Source organism: Armigeres subalbatus, chromosome 2 (genome assembly GCF_024139115.2).
Source record: "Armigeres subalbatus isolate Guangzhou_Male chromosome 2, GZ_Asu_2, whole genome shotgun sequence".
Lineage (NCBI taxonomy): Eukaryota > Metazoa > Arthropoda > Insecta > Diptera > Culicidae > Armigeres > Armigeres subalbatus.
The window spans coordinates 108,770,009-108,779,789 of NC_085140.1; the positions used below are offsets into that span (position 1 = coordinate 108,770,009).

At 41.4% G+C, this 9,781-nt stretch overlaps 1 long non-coding RNA gene across 2 annotated transcripts; it reads right to left on the reverse strand.

Annotated features, from left to right (window-relative positions):
* Positions 1 to 8,504: 8,504 nt before the first annotated feature.
* Positions 8,505 to 9,456, reverse strand: LOC134214919 (uncharacterized). 2 transcript variants are annotated; one of them, XR_009979975.1, is made up of 4 exons: positions 9,321 to 9,456; positions 9,171 to 9,245; positions 9,046 to 9,115; positions 8,505 to 8,965 (listed from the first exon to the last, which is right to left on the reverse strand). It is a non-coding gene; the product is annotated as an uncharacterized LOC134214919 (long non-coding RNA). The 2 variants fall into 2 exon arrangements; XR_009979974.1 differs by having other exon boundaries at positions 9,046 to 9,245.
* Positions 9,457 to 9,781: the final 325 nt, after the last annotated feature.

Here is a 9,781-nt window from a genome sequence, read left to right on the forward strand (position 1 = left end):
TCTAGAAATCCGATAAAAACTCGATAAACCCTGAAATTTTAAGGAGAGGTAACTAAGGCTGTGAACCATTCTACCGATTCGTGAAAATTTTTATATAGAGGTTTTTAGGGCCGGGGAAGGTTCTTAAGTTGGTTCTAGACCTCTCCCCTCTTTGGAAAGAAGTGCTCCCATACAAATAAAAAACCAATTTCATCATAACCCAAGAATTAACCAAGCAAATGGAACCAAATCTGGCATGCGGAGGTTTTCGAAGATATGTTTCTGTGGTGGTTTGGAACCCATCTCCTTCTGGAAAGGGGGGGGGGGCTTCCAGACAAATGATCCAGAAAATTCTGCATAAGTCAAGAACTAATCAGAGGATATCTTTTAAGGCGAAACGAAGTTTGTCGGGTCTGCAAGTGGATCTATATATATAAAAACCAATCTATGTATGTATGTTCGCTAACTACTTCTGAACCACTTGACAGAATTCAACCAAATTTGGTACACACGTTCTCTATCCTCAGGGGAAGTTAACAAAGGGGGTGGGAGGGTCATTTAGAAAAGGGGGAGGGGGTTTGTTTAGAAAACGAACAATTATGTGTAACTTTCATCGCCCCGTACCGATTTCAACCAAAATGTGTACACATATTCACTATAAGGAGACAATCATATGACAGTGTAATTTGGGAAAAGGGGAGGGGTCTGAGGAGGGGTATTATTCAGAAAGGGTAATTCAGAGTAAATTCTGAACCCCTGCACTGATTTCAACCAAATTTGATACACACATTCTCTACCCTAAAGAAAAGATAACAAAGGTGGTGGGGCGGTCATTGTAAAAAGAGGGAGGGTATGGGGAGGGGTTGTCTTTATAAAACGAGCAATACAGTGTAATTCCCAACCCCAGTACCCATATCAACCAAATATTGTACACATATTCACTAAGAGTAGTCGATCACATGGAAGTGTAATTTGGGAAAGAGAGGCGGGGTCTGGGGAGGGGTATTGTTCTGAAAACAGGAAATTCAGTGTATCTTTTGAACCCTGGACCGATTTCATCAAAATTTGGTACACACATTCTCTATCCTAAGGAGAAAATAACAAAGGGTGGGATGATCATTGGGAAAAGGGGAGGGTAAGGGGAAGGGTTGTCGTTAGAAAAGAGCGATTCAGTGTAACACCTAACTCCCAGGACCGATTTCAGCCATATTTGATGCACACATTTTTATCCTAAGGAGAAGATAACAAATTCCTTTGAATAAGTACTCGAGATATATAAAACTCAATGTTTGTATGTTTGTGTGTATGCTCCAGCCTAACTTCTGAACCCATTATTGTATTGTTTAGTTATCGATCAATTCAACCATTTATCGAAATCATGGTTTGCCCAGTGAAAAGCAATGATTAATGTGTTTCCTTCTGGATGGTGAATGTGATCCCTTCTTTAAAAATAGACGTTTGCCCGGAATAAGGCATCGGTGGATGTTTTTCCTTCTTTAGAAATAGACGTTTGCCCGGAATATGGCGATTATGGGTTTGCTCCCTTCTTCAAAATCAGTCAATGTTTTCAAATGAAGTCTGCCTTCATTTGATCAAATGATGAAGTATCGATAAGAAAACGCAATTATCCTGTTGACCAATTGGTTTATTCATTTTCCGATTGTGAAAAAAAAAACTGCGAATCAAACTGGCAATTCCGAGCAAGGCCGGGTACATAAAGCTATATATCTTCTTCTTCTATATATATAAAAACCAATCTATGTATGTATGTTCGCTAACTACTTCTGAACCACTTGGCCGATTTCAACCAAATTTGGTACACACATTCTATATCCTCAGGGGAAGTTAACAAAGGGGTGGGATGGTCATTTAGAAAAGGGGGAGGGGTGGTGAGACGGGTTTCGTTCAGAAAACGAACAATTCTGTGTAACTTTCAACTCCCAGAACTGATTTCAACCAAATTTTTTACACATTTTCACTATGAGGAGACGATCATATGGGATTTGGGAAAGGGGAGGGGTCTGGAGGAGGGGTTTTGTTCAAAAACGGGCAATTCAAAGTAAATTATGAACCCTGGACCAATTTGAACCAAATTTGGTACACACATTCTCTATTCTAAGGAAAAAATAACAAAGATGGTGGGATGGTCATTGGAAAAAGGAGGGTATGAAGGGAGGCGTTGTCTTTGGAAATCGAGCAATTAAGTGCAACATCCAACCCCAGGACCGATTTCAACCAAATTTTATTACATTAGATTAGTTAGTCACATGAAATGTTGATAATTTCAAATCATTGCCAACGTTTCGGTCCGGGGTTTGGATCTTCATCAACGTTGGCAATGATTTGAAATTATCAACATTTTCATGTGACTGAAAGCTGAAAATCCTGGAAAATTTGTACACATATTCACTACGAGGAGATACATATATTCACTTCATGATCACTACGAGGAGACGATCATATGGGAGGGTAAATTGGGAAAGGGGAGGGTCTGGAGGGTGGGTATTGTTCAGAAAACGGGCAATTCATTGTAACTTCTAAACCCTGTACCGATTTCAACCAAATTTGGTACACCCATTCTCTATCCTAAGGAGAAGAAGACAAAGGGGTGGAATGGTCATTGGGGAAAGAAGGAGAGTAAGGGGAAGGGGTTATCTTTAAAAACGAGCAATTCAGTGTAACTCCCAACCTCCAAGACCAATTCCAACCTGATTTGGTATACATATTCTCTATTTTGAAAGATGTTTATTGAAAAGGTAGAAGGGCCAAGGTGACAATGGGTCAAATGGGGTGAGAATGGGTCACTGTTTCAACTACTTAGAATGCTTGTAGAATAGATTGAATGTATCTGAGGCCAAGAAGACTAAAATATAAGATACCATTTTGAACGATTTTGCTATCCGACCTCCAGGTTGCCGGTGAGAGCGATGACCCATTTTCACCCCCAGACCCATTGTCACCCCAGATGGCGGTAATATATGGTTATATTTTATATAACTCAATGTTTGTATGCTTGTGTGTATGTTCCAGCATAACTTCTGAACCTCTTAGCCGATTCCAGCCAAATTTGGAACACACATTTTTCATATTAATGAGACGACGATAGAAGTTTTTGGAATGCTCTTTAGAAAAGAGGGAGTGTGGGGAGGAATATTGTTCAGTTATCGATCAACTCAGTGTAACTTCTGTACCCATTAGCCGATTTCAACCAACACATTGGAACACACATTCTTTTTCTCTTGAAGACGAAGATAGGGGTTATGGAGGATATTTAGAAAACAAGCAGGTTGTGGAGGGACAAAAGTTCAGCTCTCAATAACCCTCAGTGTAACTTCTGGTCTTAGCCGATTTCAGCCAAATTTGGAACACACATTCTTCATATTAAGGAAACGACGATAGTGGGTCAAAGAGGGAAAAGGGGAGGGTGGGGAGTGGTATTGTTTAGTTATCGATCAACTTAACTCTTCATCGGAATCATGATGTGCCCTGTGAAAAGCAATGATTAATGTGTTTCCTTCTGGATGGTGAATGTGATCCCTTCTTTAAAAATATACGTTTGCCCGGAATAAAACACCGGTGGTTGTTTTTCCTTCTTTAGAAATAGACGTTTATCCGGAATAAGACGAGTTTGAGTTTAAACCCCCTTTTTCAAAATCAGTCAATGTTTTCACATAAAATCTGCCTTCTTTTAAAAATGATGAAGTATCAATAAAAAAACACAGTTCTCCTGTTGACCAATTGGTTTATTCATTTTCCGATTGTGAAAAAACTGCGAATCAAACTGGCAACTCCGAGCAAGGCCGGGTACATACTGCTAGTATACATATAAAACTCGAAAGTCTTATGTATCTGAAGCTCTTATGTTTTTTAACGTACCACGACATTTCTAGAGTTTTATGTCAGAGCTGTTTAAGTCGTCCTGAATGTATTGAAATAGCTTTTTGGTAGGCCAACTTCCGGACAGTTGAACAAAAACAATATATATTTTTTTTTTGTGTTTGACCATAAGAATAGAGAAAAGTTAGCCCCCCCTAGAATTTTTCCTTAGTTACGCCAATGAGTAAAAGTTTGTATTTAAGTCAAATCTAGATTGCTTTGAGAATAGGTCGTATGTGCAAAAGAGAGATTCTCTTTGATCGCGCTCTCTTTCGCTAATATATCAGCTAGTTTTGCATTTTTTGCTACATTTCCACTTCAGCATGATAAACAAAGCTATCGTCTTTGGTTATCTGCCAAAAAAATCGAAGTAAACTTTTGTATAGTTTTGTAATAATCGAAAGAGAATAGATCCAAAGAGAGACTCTCTTTTGCACATACGACCTATTTTCAAAGCACTCTAGAAATAACCATTGGCTCAGATTAAGCACAAATAATCGATACAAGAGGATATTGTAACAACGCCAAAGCCAACTTTACTATTGACGCCCTTTCTTTATCAACTTTCCCCGCGTTAAAATGAACAATCGCCCACTTTGTGCCATTGATTGTTAATCCTTACGATGGATGAACAATAAAATATTAGTGTTTTGTTTTGGTTAATACGTAGAGCGATCGCACGATCATCAAAAAATATATTGTGTTCCTCTTTGTGCGTTCGATAAGTCAGAATACTAATACGGATGTGTGTTATGTTAATCCGTTCTTATTAGTAGTGTAGAAGTTGCATAGATCACACCACTTTCCATTGTGAATCCCGATCTATGTTTCTAATTACTCAACCCAACTAATAAAACCCCCTTCCCGTGGTTACTGTGGAGATGCAGAGGTATTCTCGGTCTCTAGTAGCAACAATAACCACACACTAACATTCCCTTCCTTTCCCAACTGACTGTAAAGACTTGGCCGGCGCCGTTATTGGTTAACATTTGCGAGTTGCTGAAACGTGCACTTCGAGAATAGCTGGTAAATCCCAACCACTATTCACTTGGATCGAAGTGCAATTTATACCAGTTCTGACCAATCACGGAGTAGCAACCATTGATATGTACAGTCAGTCTAAGCTAAGCTAAGCTAGGAGAATTCCTTTGTTTACGTCACGCGAAACCTTCTTACTTTTTTTTTGTTATTTAAAAAAAACAAATGTTTTTTCGTCTGAAAATTCACATTTCTAGGACCCCCTTCCTCTTTATGTAATCTTTCAACATTCCACAATATACTTTCAGTGAACATCAATCAAACGTTATTAGATCCTTTTTGTGTTAATAAATTAGTTTTGTTAACAAACATCATTTTATTTTGAAATAATATAAACTTGTATTATAAAAACAACAGGCTATGGACATCCCTATCTAACTCCCTTAGCCTTAAAATAGCCACCATGTCCCGGGCACAGTGTGCAGATAGACCGCTGTCAGTTGCATGAGATGTCAACAATCGTCAACAACACCAATGATTGTAGCTTGATAATTAAAAATATCCACAACAATAAAAGAACAGGATTTATTTTTAAATTCTGCCCAAACTTTTCACGGTGAAATAAAAGACAAATTGTTGTTCTCCATGTAAATAAAATCAAAATTGATCATGTAGATAAGTTTTGAATCAATTAAACTCATTAGTCATATTTAATGAATATTCCCGATTAAAGTTGCTTATTGAAGAAAGCTGAATTTGGATGTTTCATGATGTTAAGCTTTTTTAGATTTGACGTACGTTGCTCAGCGTTGGTGTTGGTGTTTGCTACGCTAAACATGAGCTCTTAGCATAGGCCTGAAAAACAATAATAATAGACATAAATTCAAAGAATTTTATCCATTTAAATTCAACAAACGCTCTTATTGGTTCAAATGATATAAATTTCTGTCCGTGAGGCATATGGGCCTATACGATGCTCGATTCCCCGGCGGTTTCCCTGGTTTCGGTAGCAGCACTAGTTTCTGGATCTTCCACCTACCCGGTAAGTTACCATCTGCTAGGCATTTCTGCAGCACCATCCTGAACAAATCTGGAAACGCCAGTATCGCAGTTTTTAGAGCCACGTTTGGAATTCCATCCGGACCCGGAGCTTTCTTCATCTTCAGAGCTTTCGCCACTGATGACAGCTCGTCGTTGGAGACTTGCATATCTGCAATGGTTACTCCGTCTTCATCTGCGTACGGTGTAGGCGGCCACATCGTCTGCGGGAAGAGACCGTCAATGATGATCTTCAGCTTGTCAGGACACATTTCCGCTGGCGTCGCTGGACCCCTGATCCTCGCTGTTACAACCCGATAAGCGTTGCCCCAAGGATCAGCGTCAGCTTTCCGGTACAACTCCTTGAAGCAGTTGGATTGTTGGAAGTTTCGTTCCACCAGCAATTTAGCCGCCGGCTTTTCCTTGGCTGCAGTCTCTTTCGCATCGCCGCATCGCATGCCCACGCAAGAGTTTCTGTCAGCTCATCTGCATCGAGATTTGTAGCGCCGCTGTCTACTCGAAGTGCTTCGATAAAAAGATCCTTGTCGAAGTCCTTCGCCTTCCATTTTCGCCCGCTATTCCAAATCTCTCGCCGTACCGTCGGCATTCGTGTTCCAACACCATACCGGTTCGCCTGGTGATCACTTTGTGTATAGTCCTCACTAACTCTACAGTTCGTGTTCCTCACCAGTGACTGACTGCAGAACGTGACGTCGATGATGGACTCCCTGCCATCTCTGCGAAATGTACTAACGGTACCTTCGTTGCACAGCCTGACGTCCAGCTTTGCCAACGATTCCAGCAAACTGTAGCCTCTGGGGTTAGTCAGCTTCTTCCCCACTTCACTGCCCAAGCGTTGAAGTCGCCTCCGATGATTACCGGTTTTCGGCCCATCAGCTTCTCCGTGAGCGAGTCCAGCATCCGGTTATACTGCTCCAAAGTCCACCTTGGGGGTGCGTAGCAGCTACACACGAAGATCCCGTTGATTTTGGGGATAACGAAACCTTCGCTTGAGCTGTCTACCACTTCTTGAATAGTGAATTTGCCCATCACTTGGATAGCCGCAATCCCCGATGAATCCGCCACCCAGTTGCCGTTCTCAGAAGGAATCCGATACGGTTCAGCAATAATTGCCACGTCACACATTGCTTCTGTTGTCGACTGCCACAACAGTTGCTGTGCGGTGTCACAATGATTGAGATTCAACTGGATGATCTCCATTAATCCCGGCCCGCCATCGCCTTCTTTGTATGCAGGGCATTGGAAGCCACCCGTCGTATGGTCTTTCCGTCCTCTGGTTTGCAGAGCAGACATCTTGGCTACTTCGTGCAGTCCGTAGCAACGTGTCCTTCTTCACCACATTTCCTACATAGACCGGATCTATCCGGGTCTTTGCAGTTTCGCGCCTAGTGGCCAAACGCCATGCATTTAAAGCATCGCTCCATCTGCTTGGTGACTCGTGGGGCGAATCTCAACGGGCACACTGACCATCCTACTTTCACCTTGCCCGCCTCCACCATTTTGTTGGCAGCCTCTGCTGGTAGTCGTATCGCTGCTACTTATGTACCATCGTATGCTCTCCTCAGTCGAATCATCGTCTACACTTTCACCTGCTTGCAGGCCAGTGCATCCCTCAGTTCGTCTTCCGTCGTGATCTCGTCCATGTCTCTGCACTCGACCACTGCTTCCTGTGTTAGAGCTCTTACGTTACCGTCACTGCCCAATGAGTTGGCAATGTACTCCCGGAAGGCCGAGCTCTTGATCGTGGGATCCTTCTTCAGCTCGAACAGCAACTCCCCCTTCTGGGTATGTATGTATGTATTTATTTCATCTTCGACTGGGTCGTACAGACTATTTCTTATAAACTATATATAACAAAACAACGAACATCGATAACATCTGCATTGAATACTTCACAATTACAAAATCAAAAACGCACAACGTAAAACAAATGAACATTACAAAATAATCAGACATCATCTAAAGGGTCCTATTATTGGGCCTCCAAACAGAATTAGCGTGATTTTTAAATTCCCTGCATCTCACACCAGTTGGCCAGCTCGAATTAAGTAATGCGTTTTGACGATACTGTGCATCCACAACAACTTTGAAGGAGACATAATCCAGCGTTGAAATATTCCTCCAGGGTGGTACCAAACGAGTCACAGTTTTTACGTTTTCGGCTCCTATTGCATCACAAACCATACATGCTATCTCTTGCTCCGATACATTATAACTTGCTAGCTCACGGGCAGGGCTGTTAGTTTCGATAACAGGGTCGCTAATTGGCTTGAGCTTCCAAGGAAACACTGAAAGAAGTTCATTCATATGAGATGACACTGACTGTCCGATTTGGCCAACAATAGATTTCACTCACACTCAGTTTTCAATGGTAACTCGTTATACTGCACATCGAAAAGCATCTTATTCCAATAAAAAGATCAATTTTTAAGAAAATTCGAAAGAGGAAGCTTATTGGTTCCTTTTTGAACCCAAAAAGAAAAGCGGAAACCGAAGAGTAGTGGAAATATCAATCACCAGGGCTATGCTTCTAATAAATTAGCTACTCGTGCGAAATTTCGTTTCATAGTCTTATAATTTGCCTGACGTCATACAGGGGTACTTGCGTGTCTTGGTGGTGGGTGTAGCTCACTACGCTGTCTGCATGCTGTGTTTTAGGGAATCGGCATCATCCACAAGCGATGATGAAATGCCGAAGGAGAGGTGTCTTCACTCTGCCGGGCACGATCTGGCAAAATGGCGGTATCCACCAGAGGCGAATTGCTTCATGCGATGCTGACTATAGCGGCGGGACGAATGGGTCGGTTGGCAAGCGGCTTGCTTGATGGTGGAGGTCTGTCGAGCTTGGCGGTATCGGTTTTGGCTATCCGTAGACGAACCGGAAGAAGGGACTGGGTTCTTGGTCTGATTCTCCACTCCACACCTCGACAGGCACGCTCCCAACAGGTACAACGACCGACCACAGAGGGTTCCCGTCTGGTTCCCGACAGGTACAACGACCGACCACAGAGGGTTCCCGTCCGCTTTCACTGGTTCAGCTGTCCGAAAGAAAGAAAAAAGGCCCTTCGTGGACCTTCCCACTCGATTAGTACCCTGCGACGTCAAGCTATTTTCACATACACGTTTTTCTTTTCATTTGTTGGTTAAAATTACCTTTTTTCCTTGTTTTTTTTCGTTTGCGTACTTTTGTGAATTGAATGTTCTCACTATTTAAGCGATTAACCTATTTATAACATTAACATTAGCCTTAAGTTTTATACTCGTTTGTAGCTACTAACCGTACTTATAACTTTTAATTATTCACTGCGCACTTTTTTGTCGACTACCAATTGAATTGGACTCTAACAATAGACCTGAACAAAGAAACAAAAACCTTAATTATTAACACTTCCACTATACAAATACTCAACTAACAAAACACGCACTACCTTCACTTTTGAATTTTCAGGATAAAAAGAGATCAGATCCTTGAAGGATCTGCTTTTTAAAGAATTTTGATCCTTCGATGGAGCCGAAACTATCAAAGAATCACTTCGATTAATTTGAAGTTTTCGCTCTTTCTTTCGACCCTTTTTACTGGTGCAGGATCCCTCTACTGCTAGAACTTAGAACTCCAGCAGGGATATTTTATGTTTAGCCCTGCGGGTGTCAGTAATATCATTTTGACAATGTTCGACTATACAGTGTGTCCGTTGAAAGTGGGTCAGAGCTCTTTTCACACATCAAGCCACTGTGTGCCGCCACTGGCCCATCATTACGTTAGTTTCGTTTTGTATTTGTTTTTCTTTTGTTTTGTTTTATTTATTTATTTATTTATTTTTTTTTTTTTTGGGAAAGGAAATTTTATTTGGATTGATGGAGGAGCCAGCAAGGTAAACCTGGAACCCAA